The sequence below is a fragment of the Chinchilla lanigera genome, unplaced genomic scaffold (genome assembly GCF_000276665.1).
Source record: "Chinchilla lanigera isolate Chin_1 unplaced genomic scaffold, ChiLan1.0 scaffold00028, whole genome shotgun sequence".
Lineage (NCBI taxonomy): Eukaryota > Metazoa > Chordata > Mammalia > Rodentia > Chinchillidae > Chinchilla > Chinchilla lanigera.
The window spans coordinates 15,150,037-15,167,706 of NW_004955429.1; the positions used below are offsets into that span (position 1 = coordinate 15,150,037).

A 17,670-nucleotide genomic window follows, 5' to 3' on the forward strand; every position below is an offset into this window, starting at 1 on the left:
TAATCCGCTATTTTTCACAACCCTTAGGCTGTAACTACTTGTTAAATCTTTCTTGCGTATCTCTGTCTTCCTGAGAAACCACTCTGAAGATACCACCATGTATTACAGCAGCCACTGATATTTTCCTACTAATCTGTCCATAACTCTGTAATGTTTGTATTGCTCCTATGCTATTTCATAAATGGATGTATGTTTATTATTGTGTTTCCTATAACAACCATTGAGACTAGTCAATGATTATTCAATTGGTCGCTCATGTATAGCTCTATTTATTTTCTTTAGAAACCACTTTGAAGATACCAAAGTATAGCACAACTATTGATAATCTCCTACCACTTTTGTCTGTAACTCATTATTGTCTATTTGTTTTCCTGAGAAACTATCTGGTAGATAACATTATGTAAAACAGCAACCACTAATAATTTCCTACCACTTTGTCTGTAATTTGGTAAGCCTCCCTATTACTATATTATCCTTTTACTCTTTAAAATAAAATTTTAAAAAAATAAAAATTTTTTAAAAACCAAAAAACTGGCCCAATGGTTTATTCTACCTGTGAAAATTAACTCTCTCTTAAATATATTAAAATTTACAGCAAAGCAGTAAGGAAACATTTTCAACATATGCAAAGCCTGAGATATATCTTTATGCAATTTTCCATTAACAACCTCCCACTAAAAAAAAAAAAAAAAAAAAAAAAGCCTACCACTAGAAGTGATTAAATAAAAACTGCAAGTCTTATTTTTGAGGTGCTGGGGAAGGCCTTGCTCATTCTGGGCAAGTGTACACTACTGAGTCAGCCAATGAACAGTCCACCTAGTCTGCAGGTTGAGTAGCTGTGTAAGCACAAAACAAACAAGGACGCCAGCAAAGGCAAAGCAGGGAATGCCTGGAAGCTTGAGAAATAGCTTAAAACCAACACTTGCTTTCCCAGACCCTTTTGAACCCATTCCCTATGGATGAGAAGATACACACTATTACTCCACCATGCCCAGGGGTCCTTGGGGTAGGAACCAAGTTTTCTACTGTTCATAGCTAACTCCTTGCACGAGGCCTGGGACATAGCAGGTGGTCAATAAAACCAAGTGACCCCACAAACATTGTGCAGCATTTGTCCCAGATATATTAAGGGAAGACTTCACTTTCTTCATTCTATGGGCAACTTAGGAAAGGCTTCTTTTAACTTTTTTTCGCTGGGCGAGGTGGTGCAGACCTATAACCCCAGCCTGTGGGGAGGCTGAGGCAGAAAGACTGCAAGTCCTAGGTCAGCCTGGGGGTGAGTTCTAGAGTAACCTGGGCTATATAATGAGGCTTGGTCTAAACAAACAAAATTTTCCTTTTTTTTTTTTTCTTTTCAGTACGGGGAACTGAGGTCAGGATGCTATACCCAAGAGTTACCTACCTCCCCAGACCTTTTTATTTTGCATTTTGAGACAGTCTTGCTAACCCAACCCACTCCCACCCCCACCACCCATGGCTGGCCTTAAACTTGCTACCCTTCTGCTCTTCAGATTAGCTGGGCTTATAGGTGTGCACCATGGTGAGACAGGAGATTAGGGTGTGGCAAAAACTGGCTGGGGGTGTAGGTGAGACTTCTTAACTACAAGACCCTGACACAAGTGCAGAACAGTTCCCAAAGCCCTGCAAATGGACTTCTCTCAAGAACTTGAGCAGGTTTTTCCACAGGATGGTCAAGACCAGACCTAAGCCTGATGTGTGGGATCCCAGAACAGACTTGTAGGACCGGATGTATATGTTCTGGAAGGTTTCCTGGAGATCTGGAAAGTACAAAAGAAAGGCAGCCATGAGGAGGAGGTGCTATCAAACTCTCCATAATAGCCCACGCTGTTTCCCAAATGCAGGGTGTACTTTTTTATTCTTTGCTCTGTCCCTTTTTCTATTAATTCAGTCCAAACTTGCTCTGCAGAGCCAGTTTCTCTCCCACTCTTCACTTTTATATTCTTGAATAAACTTTGCCACCACTTCTTGCTCATTTTCTCCAATTCTCTGTTAGAGATGGGAAGAACCTGGAATCCAACTCCTGAAGGAGGTGCGGGCAATCCAGAACCCAGAATCCAGAACTGGTAAGCCAGTTCTTAGAAGCAAGCTACCCAGTAACAGTGACACATGGCTGATTTCTTGATGTCTAAGTCTGCCAGCCAAAATGACCAGGGGACCAGGAGAGAAAGAGCGCCACATTCATCAGAAGCAAACATGAGGCCCAGATATGGTGGTGCGGCCAGCAATTCCAGCACTCAGAAGGCTGGAGCAGGAGGATCACCAGGAGCTTAAGGCCAGCCTAGGCTGCACAGTGAAATCCTGTCCCAAAAAAAGGGCAGCAGTAGCAAACACGTGTCTGAGCTCAACTTTAGCACAGTGCTATGCAGGATGGAAAACTGCCTCATTTCTAAATATATCAGGAAGCAGAAGCAGGTAAGGCGGTGGAAGAATCCCGGTGACCAAGAATGAAAGATAAAGATTGAGAAAAGATGCACATGGGTGGGAAATTATTATGATAAAATAACTTGGAGTCAGCGAGGAATGGGTAACACAATAGAAGAGCACAGCAGCTATGAATCTGAAAAAAGGTCCTGCTGTCATAAAGAGGAGCTCCAAACAGGTTAAGTCCTAGAAGAACTCGACCTAGAGGTGGGGTAGGGCTAAAATAAAAGCTGGAAAACAGAACTAAATGACAGATGTGACAGGAGAGAAACAAACCAAGAACAATGTTTGGAACAGGAGAGAAGATCAAAATTCTTGCCATATGAAAAGCTTACGGGGGCTGGGCATATAGTTCAGTGGCATAAGCGCCTACCTGGCAAGTGCAAGGTTGTGAGTTCGATCCCCGGTACCACAAAAAAAGAAAAGCTTACAGAAGCCGGGTGTGGTGGCGCAGGCTTGTGATCCCAGTACTTGGGAGGCTGAGGCAGGAGGATCATGCAAGTTCGAGGCCAGCCTGAGCTACAAAGTGAGCTCAAGGCCAGCCTGAACTGCTGAGTGAGACCCTGTCTCAAAAAAAAAAAAAAAAAAAAAAAAAAAAAAAAAAAAAAAAAAAAAAAAAAAAAAAAAAAATTAAAATACAATAAACAGTTTATAAATGGGACAGACTCTCTCAAGCTTTAGAGAAGAAGAGCCAAGCTGGATGTGGTGGCACACGCCTGTAATCCCAGCACTCAGGAGGCTGAGGCAGGAGGATAATTGTGAGTTCGAGGCCAGCCTGAGCTATAAAGTGAGTTCAAGGGCAGCCTGAACTGGATAGTGAGACTCTGCCTCAAAAAGACAAAAACAAACCAACAAACAAAAAACCTAGAACAAGAGCCAATTCACAAAATAAAAATGGCAGCTAGGAGTGGCCCTCTCACTCTAGGAAGGTGAGGCAGGAGGGCAGCAAATTCCAGCCCAGCCTGGGCAATTTAGGGAAACCCTATTTCAAAATAACAAGAGCTAGTTGGGCATGGTGCCGCACACCTGTGATCCCAGCATGAGAGGGTAAGACAGGAGGGTCATTAAGTTGAGGCCAGCCTGGAGTACATAATAAATTCAAGGCCAGTCTAAATTATAAAGTAAGACCCTGTCTCAAAAAGCAAAAAAAGAAAAAGGATCTAAGCTTGTAGATCAGTGTGAGGGCCTGGGGTCAACCCCTAATACTGGGAGTATGTGTGTTGGGGGCCAGAGGGGACCACTAATATATTCTTAAACATTAACCTAAAAAACAATTTCTGGAGGGCTGGGGATTTAGCTCAGTGGCACACCACCTGCCTGGCAAGCGCGGGGTCATGAGTTCCATTCCTGGTACCAGAAAAAAAACAACAACAACAACAAAAAAAAAAAACAATAATTTCTGGAGTCCGAGGATATAGCTCAGTGGTACAGCGCCTGCCTGGCAAGCACAAGGTCCTGAGTTTAATTCCCAGTACTGATAGATAAATAAATAAATAAATAAATCCTGTTTTTAAAAAAATTTCTGGGCCTGGCAGAGGGGTATACACCTATAATCTTAGCACTCTGGAGATTGAGGCACAAAGATTGCTGTGTTTGAGGCCAGCCTGAACTACGGACCCTGTCTCAAACAAAAAAAATTTATCAAAGAAACTAGCACCTATCTATTCTGAGGCATTGAGATGAGATTAGGGCATGGCAAAACTGGTTGGGGTAGCAGGTGTAACATGTTAATTACAAAATCCCCGGATGTATCTGCATAACAGTTCACAAAATCCTGCATTAGACTTCTGGTTACAACTCACAGCTTTTTGATAGGGTGCCTAGACCCAACATCAGCCTGGGAGTGGGTAATACAAAAGAACAGTCACCACTGAGTTTTTCTCACAGTATCCTCTCTTGCAGGGGTGCCCCACCCTCACGCTGTAGGTGTACTTCCTTTCCTGCTTTCACTTGGCCAAACTCACTCTGCAGAGCCTTTTCCCTACTTCTAATAAAACTTTGTGGGGGCTGGGGATTTAGCTCAGCGGCACAGTGCCTGCCTGGCAAACACGAGGTTGTGAGTTCGATTTCCAGTACCAGGAAAAAAAAAAAAAAAAAAAAACTTTGCTACCATGTGCTGCTGTCTTAACCAATTCTTTGCTCAGGACAGAAAGAACCTAGAAGCCACCTCCAGGAGACTCCACCACCCCAAAGCCTGGTAACAGTACTGGGGATTGCACCCAGAAATGTATACTAAGCTACATTCCTATCCCTTTTTAAAATTTTTTTATTTTAATCACTATTTTGGTCCTACTAAATTGCTAAATTACCCAGGGTGGGCTCAAACTTATCATTCTCCTGCCTCAGCTTCCCAGAGTGCTGGTATTACAGGCATGTGCCACCATGCCCGGTTTCCACACTGTAAACAGTGAGTCATCATATACACTTTCCCTATTCATTAAAGTAGCAAAGATTAAGAAAACTGACAACCGGCACCTATGTAAATGTAATCCTCAGGGGAAAGGAAAGAAGGGAAAAGTTAAAAAAAAAAAAAAAAAAAAAAAAGGGAGAGAGAGAGAAAAGATGTGGAAACAAAGCTTTTATAAATGGGGAAGGGAGGAGGGGTTAAAGCAAGGATAGCAAAATGGGGGAAAAACAAGTTATTTCATGTACAGGTACCAATTCTCTATATGAATGCAATAAATATGTATAAAATATACCAATAAAATCTGATTTAAAAAAATAAACGTCATCCTCAAACTACAAATGTTAAGTGAAAGACCTTCCTGGAGGATGTAAGGCAAGGAAAACCCAGATACTGGAAACTGAACCCAGGGACTTCACACTAAACCTCCTGTGTGCTAGGATTAGAGGCCTGCGCCACCATGCCCAGCCAGTTTACATTTTATAAAAATTAAATTCTAGGGGGGCTGGGGATTTAGCTCAGCAGCACAGAGCCTGCCTGGCAAACGCAAGGTTGTGAGTCCGATTCCCGGTACCAGAAAAAATCCCCCCCAAAAAATAATAATAATAATTAAATTCTAAAACAAAGTAAGTTTAAAATTACTGTCACCAAGTTATCCAGAAGGAATAACAGGAAAAAAACTACTGTATTCCTTTTAAAAAGACTTCTAGCTGGGTGTGGTGGTGCATGCCTGTAACCCTAGCACTTGGGAGGGGGATACAGGAGAAGAGCCATGAGTTCAATGTCAACCTGGACTATGAAGCAGGACCCTATCTTTAATTGAAAAAAAAGACTTCTATCCTGCTACTATAATTTAGAAACAGGTCCACGGTCCATTTTTTAAAGAAAAACCTAACAGCCGAACAGTGAGGTTATCCCTTGCTCCTAAGAAATGCATACAAAGCTTCATGCAGGAGGTTCTAGGGTCTTAAAACTTCTGAGGTATCATCTTGCCTGTTAGGTTAATGTGAAAGCCAAAGCCCGTGACCAAGAGCCAGGGAGTGTCAACACTCATAAGGATCTAAGGGTAGCTAATGCCTCCTTTTCCACAAGTGGAAGCGGAATATCAGTACCACCCATGAGGACCACTCTGTGGCCCTGCGTGAGGGAGATATGACAACCTCATAGCTCCAGACCCCGTTGCTGAGTTCAAACAATTTGGGGAGTTCATGGGTGCTGCTTTCTTCAACCAGGAATCACAACAGATGTGCTTGTGCCTACAGAAGGCCACCTGGACCCCACTTTTTAGCTCTGTCAATTGGCTCAGAACCTTTGAAAGGGGTAAGATCAATCAAGCTGCGCCCTACTCTTCAGCCCATCTCTCCTAGGCTGTAAAACACACAAGTGAGAGTCAGGGATATAGCTCAGTGGCACAGTGCCTGCCTGGCAAGTGCAAGGTCGTGAGTTTGATTCCTGGTACCAAAAAATAAAAAATAAAAAACACAAGTGACACCCAGTCATGACATGATGTGTTGCAACTGGTTAGGAAAAGCTGAGACAGGTGGATGCCAACAGGTAAGTAAATACAGAGCCAAGACGGAGACAAACAGAAGCCACAGAAAACAAGACCTAGGAGATGGGGGCAAAGTGTGGTAGCTAAAAGGTAAGCAAAGCAATCAGGGTAACCTGGGGTCTGTGTCAAAAAAAGGACCAAGCTGGATACAGGTGGTGTGGGGTCTGAGCCAAAGTCTAAAGATGGAGGCAGTGACCCACATGCTACACTGTACTTCAGGACTACCAGCCCCCATGGGAGGCATGGGGGTGCTATGCAAGGGGAGGTGTCCAGGCCTGGGGACACTGCAGGTGGGAACCAGCCAACTGTCCATGGAATGGATTTCAGTGCTGAAAACATGGGAGGCCCAGCTCGCATGACTTCTTTCATACCACGTTGTGCAACGGGTATTTCAAGGCATGGGGACTGTGAAACTGATCACTTAAAGGAAAGAGATTTCTTAGGACAGGAAGGAGAAGATAAGTAAAGACAGCTCAGCATCCAGATGTGAGCTCTTTTCAGCACTTAAATTGCCCACTGTCTGGAACAGGAATCTACAAAAGAGGGCTTCTTTCTCCTAACAGTTAGGAGAAGCCAAGTCTGCTGCTGGCGCTGTTTCCCAAATAGTCCCGCTCAGGGCCGGGCCCTGGGATGCATCATGGGACACACTTCTTAACTCCTCTCATGGTGTGACTCCTTGCAGCCAATGGGTGGCCCGCAGAAGGGATATGCCACTTCTGGGCTGCACCAGCTGACTGTAGGACCGAGAGGCCCCAGCAGTTCTTTTGCTCTTGGCCAAGACAGGCAGTACGTTCCACATGGTGGTGGCTCCTTCTTCAGTACGGAGTAAGGCGGGTGCAGACAGAGCCTCCAGCAAGTCCGTCCGTGCTGGACCCCCGGGTGAGTAGGGAAGGCCAGCGCTGCCCCAACTGCTCGGGGTGTCACTAGAGGGGAAGGCAGCTCTGTCTGTGCATACTGTTGGGAAACTTGCCACCAGAAACTTTCACTTCACAGAAATACACAGGGGTCCCAGCATCTCTCTAAAAAACACTCACATGCATCTGTCAGCTAACATGCACAGTGTCCACAAGTGATGCTATTCTCTCCAATGTGAGGGTTACCCAGCCCCCGAAACCCGGACCTGGGAGCAGCCTTGGCCCAACTACAAGCTGGCTCCACAACACCAGCACCGTGTGTCCTCACAGTAGCTGCTGAGTTGGAACTTGTGAAGCCTAAACACAAACACTGAGCTCTATGAACAGGCAGGGCTTGTTGAACACACACACTGTCCACAGGTCAGACTATTACCATACACACTCCCGGTGTCACATTCCCACAAAAAAACCAAGGCAGCTTTCACAAAGAAGCAAGCTCCTTGGGAAGTAATTCTTGTTTGGCGGACTCTGCCTCCCAGAACAGCCCCTAGAGTATGAGAATGTGATGCTGCCTATCGCCCCAACCTTTTTCTTCCCTTGGTACTGGAAATGGAACCCTGGGCCTCCTGCACACCAGGCAAGTGCTCCACCACTGAGCCATGTCCCCAGGCCTCTTCTCAGCTTTCTAAACCCAAACACTAAGCCAGGAGTTAGGAGTCTTCAATGAGAGACGAGGAGGATGTGCCTTGACAGACGGGAAGGCAGACAGGTGGTAGCACAGACAGTTACATAAGGTGTCGCGGCAGCAGCTCCGAGCCTTTGCTCTGGATGCTCCACAGGGCAGGCATTCCCCAGCAGACCCTGCCTGTGCGCACGCCGGTGCCCACACTGGGCTGGCAGGCGAAAGCGGAAAACCAGACGATGGAGGGATCACCATTCAACAGGACTGCGGGGCCACAATATAGCATTTCCAAAGGAGCCCTTACCCTAGTAAACATAAACCCTGCAACAGGGCACAAAAGCACCTACAGCACACAGCCCCCCCACCCTCATACTATGCTGGACTGTTCCTAAATCAGAGGAACTGCAGTCCCTGCACCTTTCATCCCCCCATCCCCTCCAACAGTAATGGTTCTCCCACATCTCCCATCTGTCCGCTCAGCCCCTCCCTCCCCACCCCAGCTGTCCAACAACACTGGCATTTTCTTTAAGCTATTTTTATGCCTCTCATCTGCCCCGTTTTCACAATTATTCCTGAACCTCCAGGGCTTTTATTTTGCATTCCCCACAGCTGCCAGCAGTGTTTTCTTATAGCAGACAATCAAAATCTGTCAAATGAGCACAGAACACATAGTTTATCATTCCTGAGAGCCATACATATTAGCCATGGGCCTCATGTGCTATAATGAGCAACCTATTCTGTAGTCAGAAGAGTAAAACTGTATAAAACAAGTTTAGTGAATAATACTTCCAGATCTTTTATAGAACAATGATTCATCCCTGCCCTCATGGGGATCGGAGGTGGGACGGGGCAAAGTCACCTGATAATTATCTCACTCGAACTTGAGGTTTGAAGCTGATGTTCAAAGCTCAAGATGAGCCAGGCATGGTGGTGCTGTCTGTAATCCCTTCACCCTGGAAGGCTGAGGCAGGAGGATCTCCAATTCTATCTGACCCTGCAACAGGCCTGGGGATATAGTCCAGTTTGAAGACCCCAGTATTTAAAACAAACAAACACTATTCTTTTTTTTTTTTTTTTTTTTTTTTTTGGTACCGAGAATCGAACTCAGGACCTTGCGCTTGCCAGGCAGGCGCCTGTGCCGCTGTGCTATATCCCCGGCCCAAGAATACACAAACTGGTGGTAAGAATACACAAACAGGCAAAACAGACCCATTTCTAGCATATGTATGAGGGAATCTAGTATTTTAAAGATTCAAGTGGCAAATTAAAAAGGTAAATGAAAGTACACTTGGCTGGATCTACAGATGTTAAAGTTAAGTAACCCACAGGCCAGCATGAAGGGCTCCTTGCTCCATCCCCAGATGGTGGCCACTCTGCACTCCCATCCCTGACACAATGAAACAGCATCACAAAGTATCCTCCAAGCATGACACACCTTGCTGAAGATTACTTTCTGCTCAGCCCTTCAAGGTTTCTCCACTACAGACAAGGAAACAGGCTGCGCCTAGGGTCACAAAAAAGACAGGCTCCTACCACAGTGGCACAGATGACCGAGATAGAAGGTGGGCATAGCCAGCACAGTGGCACACGCCTATAATCCAACATTCAGGAGGCTAAGGCAGAAGGACCACTTTCAGTTCAAAGCCCAGCCTGGGCTACAAAGTGAATTTTTTATTTTTTGGTTTTTCTCCGGTACCGGGAACCGAACTCACGACCTTGCGCTTGCCAGGCAGGCGCTTTTGCCGCTGAGCTAAATCCCCAGCCCAACTACAAAGTGAATTTAAGGCCAGCCTGAACTGTGTAGAAAAACCCTGTCTTTAAAAAAAAAAAAAAAAAAGAAGGTGAGCATGGTGTTGCATGCCTGAAATCCCAGCACTTGGGAGGCTGAAGCAGGAAGATCTAAGAGTTTGAAGCCCAGCCTGGCCCACATAGTGAGTTCAAGGGCAGCCTGAACCACATAGCAAGACTGCCTCAAAAAAACAACAAAACAAACAAAAAAAAGGAAATGAAAAAAAAAGGAAGCGTTAGCAAGGATGTGGACTACTTGCAGCTCCCACATATTGCTACCAAGAGTACGAACTAGTACAACTGTTGAAAATTGACCTTATTTATTAAAGCAGAAGAGATGCAACCCGCACCACCTCAGTATGTGACTACTTGCAGACAGGGCCCTACAAGAGGTCTTCAGGGTAGGCCCTTACTGCACATGCACAGCAAGGAGAATTCACAAGAAACCAGTCTCTCCGGGAGCTTGACTTCCATACTTACAGCCTCCTGAATTGTGAAAAAAAATTAACTTCTACTTTGTAAGCAGTCCTTAAACCTTAACTTGCTAAGACAACCTTAACAAACAAACAGACATGTGCCCTGTGCCTGTCCCCTCAGCTGTCACCCTGAACAGACTGAGAGGCTCCACGAGAGGCAACTGGATTACACGGTGCTGTGCTCACTAGTGGACAAGCTGTGAGAAGGGCTCAGCTGGAGGGCCTCTAGGGCGTGCCTGGGGAGGGTGTGCCTCTTCCCTGTCCTCATTTTCCTGTCTCTAAAGTTCCTATCTCCTCCTGGCTGGGAACCTCCCCTTTGCTCTGTGTCCTGGCCACCATGAAGTGAGCAGTTGGGCTTTCCACACCTTCCTCCAGGACCTCCAGCCATGGAGCCAGCCATACACTGAACCCTTCAAAGCCATGAGCCAAACACACCCTTTCCTCCTTCATGCTGGGTATGGTAGGCATTCTGTACCCACAGCAGCAAAGCCAATCAATACACCCTAAAACTCAGGCTATTTAATTCTGAATGCATTATGACCTAGCAAATCCTGGAATACTAAAGAATAACAAAAGTGAAATTAAAATACCTGTAATGGGCTAGCTCAGCGGCACAAGAGCCTGCCTACCAAGCACAAGGTCCTGAGTTTGATTCCAGGTACCAAAACAAACAAACAAAAAAAGATATTGTAATGTATCAAATTCCCCTTTGCTGGGCATGGTGCTGGAAGCCTGTAATCCCAGCACTCGGAAGGCTGAGGCAGGAGGATAGTTGCAAGTCTGAGACCAGCCTGGGCTACAAAGTAAACTCAAGGCCAGCCTGAACTGCATAGTAAGACCTCAAAAAGAAAAAAAAAAAAAAAAAAAAAAAAAACCACACACACAAAGTCTCCCAAGACCACCAACTAAAGAAACCAGGTATAGAAGAATACACAATATATGGTTTATTTATACTAAGGCCAGATCAAGCAAAATTAGTATGTGAAATCAGCACATTATCCAGGGTAAGGGATGATAATGGCTCAAGGCCAGCCTGAACTGCAGAGCGAAACCCTGTCTCAAAAAGACAGAAAAAAAATCTGAAAAACATTGCCAGCTGCAGTTAGAAGAGGTGGTAGAGGTCAAAGGAAAGATGGCCACAGTCAAAGGTGAGATGCAGAGGTCAAAGGATCCAACCTTGCCCTACTTCTCCACAGTCCAATACTCACAGCCCTGGGGCCGAGGGGCACTCAATTTCACTACCGGAAAGATGTATTAAAGTATATAGTACAAAAAAAAAATAAGGGGCACAGGTCTGAGGAAATAACAGCCTGAGGCGGCACTGATGACCCTGAGTTATTTCAGGGCCCCCAGGCCTGTGATGCATGCAGAACTGCTGCTAGGCTGATGGGATACCACATATATGAGGCACAATTCTTCACAAAGTCTGTGCTAGGGGTCTTAAAGATTCATTCACAATAGCCATCCTTATTCACACTCAACTTCAAAACTTCATCAAATGGAAATCAACTTTTAAACAATTACACTGATTCATAAAGCAGAAACTAGTGAAGGAAGCATCCGCCGTATGCATTAATTCCTCAGGGACCCCTGCATTGAGACAGTATCACCCAGGGAAAGAGGAACATCTCCCCTGCAGGGCCGGAGATGAGACCCTCCTGCACCCACACCAGCAGGTAGCTCACAGAGGCAGCTCGCAGCAGCGGCATAAACCTGCCCCTCTAAGGGCTGCAAAGCTGCACAATTCCAAGCACTGACTGCCCTGGTCCTCAGACCTGCTCTGTGCCAACAGCAGCCTGTCCCAGGCTGAGGCGACCGAGAAAAAGACAGCAGAATCAAGCCGGCCGAGCGCTAGCAGTGGTGACGTCACCTAAACAGAAAGCCCCAGCAAGGGCGACTCAGCAGATGCGCCGCCTGCATCTTCCAGCAAATGAGCCGCCTGCCCAGGCTGCTCACCACTGGACCAACTCCCAGGCTTTCTTCCTCCCCCAAGGAGACATTTGCAAGCAGCTATTCTTAAATTTGTTTTTGGAATCACAGTCGAGTATGAAAATTGAAACCAGTCACAGAGACTCCTAAGAAGGCTGTTCTGACTTCCCCTACTGGATCACCTCTACCTTTCACTCACAGACCACTGTCCCCACCCACTGTTGAGAAGCTGAGAAAGTTTACATTTTAAAGCATAAATGCAAACTATTTTCCTGCTTTTAACGCCATATGTATGAAAGGAGATGGGGCCAAGGATACAGCTCAGTGGCACAGTGCCTGCCTGGCAAGCATGAGGTCCAGAGTTTGATCCCTGGTACCAAAAAAAAGGAATGAACTCATTTGAAAGTTAATTAAAATATAGCTAGAATTCTTTGCCAGGCCTGGTGGTACACACCTGTAATCCCAGCATTCGGGAGGCTGAAGCCAGAGGATCATTGCGATTTTGAGACCAGCTTGAGCTACAAAGTGAGTTCAAGGCCAGCCTGAACTGCATAAGGAGACCTTGTCTCAAAAAGACCAAAAAAAAAAAAAAAAAAAAAAAACCCAGGAAAGAATGAGAGGCAATAACTAGAGAGAGAACACCCTGCTACATAAATGTTCCTGCAGCAATTGCAGGCAGCAGGCACAGCCCCATCAGATAACATTCCCAGACAGGTGTACGAGGACACGGGAAGGGGTGCCCAGAAACAACAGGGCTGCCTCCGATGGCACAGCGTCAGCAGCAGCGAGGAGGCAGGACAGCAGTCTGCATGGACAACCTCTAGGGACACTGTTTACCCTCCGGCCCGAGGACTCCTCCCTCCACCTACTTCCCCAGGAAAACTCTGCCCACGGCTCCCAGCCAGTACGGGGCAAAGCCGCCTCAGCCTTGAATGCTCATTTACATGGATGGAGACTTGGACCATTTATCACAGGAAAATAGGTTAAAATACATTTATCAAATTCCAGAGAGGGCCAGTGTGCATAAGACGACTGCCATTCCTAAAGTCTGGATCTGGTCCATCTTTGCACTGAAAGGTTAATGCCAGAGGGCATGGTGGAACACACCCATAATCCCAGCTACCTGGGAAACTGAAGCAAGAGGCTCCAAGTTTGAGGTCAACCTGGGCAATTTAGCAAAACCCTGCCTCTAAATAATTTTAGCTGGGTGTAGTGGAGCACATCTGTAATCTCAGCACTTAGGAGCCTGAAGTGGGAGTATCACTGAGAGTTCCAGGATAGCCTGCACTACATGGAGAGACCCTGTCTCAAAAAACAAAAATAAATAAATAAATAAATAATTTGGGGGGGGTACCGCTAATGGAACTGTGCTTGCCAGGCAGGTGCTGTGCCGCTGAGCTATATCCCCAGCCCATAAGTAAAATTTATAAATGGGGTTAGAGGTATAAGTCAGTGGTAAAAGCTTGTCTAGCATGTACAAGGAACTGGTTCAACCCCTAGTACTACCAAAAAAAAGTTAATGCCCAATATACAGGCTAAAATGTTAGGTGCATGGTGTGAGTTCAAGGCCAACCTGGGCTACACAGCAAGATTCTGTCTCAAAAAACAAAAGACAAATGAAAAAAAAAAAAAAAAAATGAAATGTTAACTAACAGTGCAGATCTCTTTGAAGATTGATTAAAAAGCTAATCAAATAACCAAAATTTTGCATTTCACTTGGTGGAGTCAGACTCAGGAGGCTGAGTCAAAGCCACACTTGAAGGCACTGCTCTTTGATTATAGGGTTTGGGGGTCTGATTATGAGGTACAGTTGGTACAAAAGGGGGAAAAAGAGAAAGAAAAGAAATCAGCCCAAGTGGCTGCTAGCAATTACCCGAGGGTGATACTAATAAACTATTTGTAGAGTGCCTTCTCTTATACTGCACCTCTGTTTGTTTCCCTGTGCAGCTCTTTTTTTCTTTTTTTTTGGAACCAGGAATCGAACTCAGGACCTTAGGCTTGCCAGGCAAGCGCTTATACCGAGCTATATTCCCAGCCCCCTTGTGCAGCTCTAACACAAATGTAAAACCCAAATCCTCCTTTAAAGAAGGGGACCCAAAGAGCCTGGAGACAGGGTGGCATTGGGTTTCTCTTAAAATGGGACTGATAACCATGACTGGCAGGTGCCACAGTAAGCTCTCGTATCAGTTGAAGGAAAAACGCAGCATGCCAAATGTGTCTCTGCTCAAAGACATTGCAGTGCAGTGTAAGGTCAGTGACACAGATTTCCTCTTGCATGAACAAAAATGCCTCTAGAGCAAAAAAAGTTCGTGGAAGGTTACTCTTCAAAAGAAAAAAATCAGCCGGCCAAGGTGGCCCACACCTATAATCCTAGCACTTGGAAGGCTGAGGCAGGAGGATTGCTGAGTTCAAGGTCAGCCTCAAGTCCACAGTGAAACCTTGTCTCAAAGAACTAAAAAAAAGAAAAAGACAAAATCAGCCAGTTGTGGTGGTGGCCAACACCTATAATCACAGCACTTGGGATCACTGCAAGTTCAAGGCCAACCTGGGCTACACAGGGAGTTCAACCCCTGCCTAAAAGAAACTACATAGTTAACACTGACTCAAAAACCGAAGGAAAAAAAAAAGACATGATCATCTGAAACAGTAAATTATCTTCTGCTGTCTTTCAAGAGCACAGCATACTCATACTTAACGTAAACAAAATTTTCCAGTTAAGACTATTTTACCGATTCACCTGTGGAGAGGAAAAATAACTCCGTTTTCCAAATGCCTCAAGTTCTGTTGCCAAGTTATTCCACAACAGTGTGCCTGGCCACGATCGCTCACCATTTTACAACTCCTTGAGGACAAGAACCATGCCGACTTCCCTGAGTCAACACCCAGCAACGCCTGACACATATGCATGGTAGAGACTCAAAACATTTCATGAATGAATGCAAAGGGGCTCATCATCATGCTCTTCCAAATGCAAACAAGTGAGGCTACAGCACTCCTTACTCACTGACATGTACCAGGCCAGAAAGCAAAGTAAACACAACAAACACTGACGAGCTAGAACACAACAGGCTGGAAACCACTATCTTCACAAGTACTCTTAACAGGGATTGGGGATTTAGCTCAGCGGCACAGTGCCTGCCTGGCAAGCTCAAGGCTGTGAGTTCAATTCCCAGTACTGGAAAAAAAAAATCAAAAAACAAAACAAAACAACAAAAAAAACAACTGCATGTACAAGTACCCGTAACTCACTTTCCAGTCATACATTCAAGTCTGAACAGATCCAAGTTTGAAGAGAGGAACACACTAACAGGAGACGTATTAATCAAGGATGAGAAGTCATGCGGCTAATCAGCTGTTTAAGTCACAAGGAAGAGACAAGAAGCCTGTTCTTGTGGAAGCCAAAGATTCAATAGGGAAGAACCAACCAGCAGGCCACCTGTTGCTGAATAGAAGGTTTGCATGGCAAGTCGGCCAAAGCTAACTCAGTTCAGAAACTCAGATAGGGAGTACTTTAAAAATCTCAACGCCTGCCAGGTGTGGCAGCACACTCCTGTAATCCCAGCACTCCCAGCACTCGGAGGCTGAGGCAGGAGGACTGCTGCAAGTTCGAGACCAGCCTAGGGCTACATAAAGTTCAAGACCAACCTGTACTACTTAGTGAGACCCTGTATCAACAAAAACAAAATTTCAAGTCCTCTGCCAGAATCTGAGAGACTCTCACGTGGTAGTACTACACTACAATGCCATGACTTATAAGCCCCCACTGCAAATAACTATGGCTTTAAGGCTGAACTGAGGCAGATGGGCTCTCAAATGTCATCACTAGAAAGAAAAGAGGTGGACGGCAGGGGCGATGGTCAGATACCAGGTGGCAAAAAATAAATTCAAAGCTTTAGGGGCAGTTAAAAGAAGCTCAAACCAAAGGCTGGGTAGAGTGTCCTGGAGTCGAGATTCCGGGGCTTGAATCTCTCTGGTCTCACTGATCAGCCGCCTGACCTTGAACAAACGGCTCAACTTCTCCTTCTTTCTCTGTTTTTTAAGTTCTCTACCTCTAAGTGGGCACAACTGCAGTATTTGAGTTGGTCAGAGAACTAATAACAATGTGTTAAGGTCTTGTGGCGCTGCCCAGCATACAACAAACACTCAGGTCTTTGCCACTGTTTTTACAAGTATTCCCACTTCCACGAACCCTTAGGTATCCAGCCTTAACTGAATGCACCCTGTGGTCTCCAAGGCGACCGGAATCCAAACACAGCTCTTCAACCTACCACCATCTTCCCCTAGTAACTTTGGAAACTTCTCTCCGGATTTGCTGTCCATGCGGTGACAAAGGTTCAAGTTCCCTGTCTCTCGGGGCTGCAGCGCCTTGCAGAGACACAAGTGTCTGGGACAAGTCCAGCGCACAGCACCCGACTCACCGCCGGGACTCGGTGGTCGCCTGGGACCCTCTGCCCTTAACAGGGTCAGGCTGTTTACAGAGGACACAGATGGGGCTGTGGCTCAGTCCTGGGCGCCTGTCCCCCGCGTCCGCGATCGGCGACACCACTGCGGGTGGGAACGGCGCCTACACAACTGCCCAGGGCGGCAGAGTCAGGACATCCTCCTGGGCCCGGATCTCGAAGCCACCGGTAAACAAGGCGCCCAGGATCCGAGGCCTGGGGTCTGCGACCCGGGAGGGCACGCCCGGCGACCTCTGACCTCTCCCGACGGGCGCGGTCAGGCCTGACCCAGAGGCCTGGGCGACTGTGAGGTTCCCCCAGGGCGCAAACGGGACCGCGCGTCAACGGAGGACAGAGAGGACGCGAGGCCCGGCGACAGAGGGGCGGAGAGGGGGATGGGGCCAACCTGGGCCCGCTGCTTACCGCGGCCGCTGCGCTGGGGACTCCGGGCCGTGTGCGTCGCAAGGGCTCCCGCCGAGGACACAACGGAGGGCAGGGGCAGAGAAGACCAAGTTCTGCTTTCCGCAGGCTCCGCCGCGCTCTCCTAAGCTCAACACCGCCGCCGTCGCCGCCGCCTCGGGCTTTATGGCCAAGACTCCGGCCCCGCTCCCACTTCCGCCACCGCCGCCGCCCCGAGCGGAAGTGCCTGTCACGAGACGCTCGACGCCAGAGGGCAGGGATGAAGCTCCGCCTCAATCTTGCGTCACGTTCCGGCCACCTCGGGCTTAGAATTGGGTCACGTGATCCAAATATGTCTGCCCCCATTGGAGGTCGCCATGTTTGAGGCCAGTACAAGGAACAGGACAGCGCCATGTTGGACCCGGGAACGATTTCTCAGCGTTCCTTTCACCCCAGAATAAACAATGCCAGAGGAGCGAGAACGAAGGGAAACTAGCTTTACAGCACTGTATCTCTCGCGAAAGTCCTAATCACTCATCCAAGTAGTCCTATTGGATGCCCCGAGCTGTGCAGGACCCACAAAGCTTACTGTTGAAGGACTAACCCCAAGGGGAAATCTCCAAGTAGTGACGGTGTTTTTGTGCTGGGGATGGCGGGGGCGGTGTTTGTTTTTTTTCTTTTTTGAGACGTAGTCTAGCCTTGTAG

General features: G+C 46.8%; 1 protein-coding gene across 1 annotated transcript in view; it reads right to left on the bottom strand.

The window, feature by feature from the left end:
• The window catches only part of Rab7a (RAB7A, member RAS oncogene family), a gene marked incomplete in the record, with an annotated part of 63,707 nt that extends 46,245 nt beyond the window's left edge, over window positions 1–17,462 (bottom strand). Inside the window, 1 exon segment of the mRNA XM_013515507.1 lies at window positions 16,990–17,462.
• Window positions 17,463–17,670: the final 208 nt, after the last annotated feature.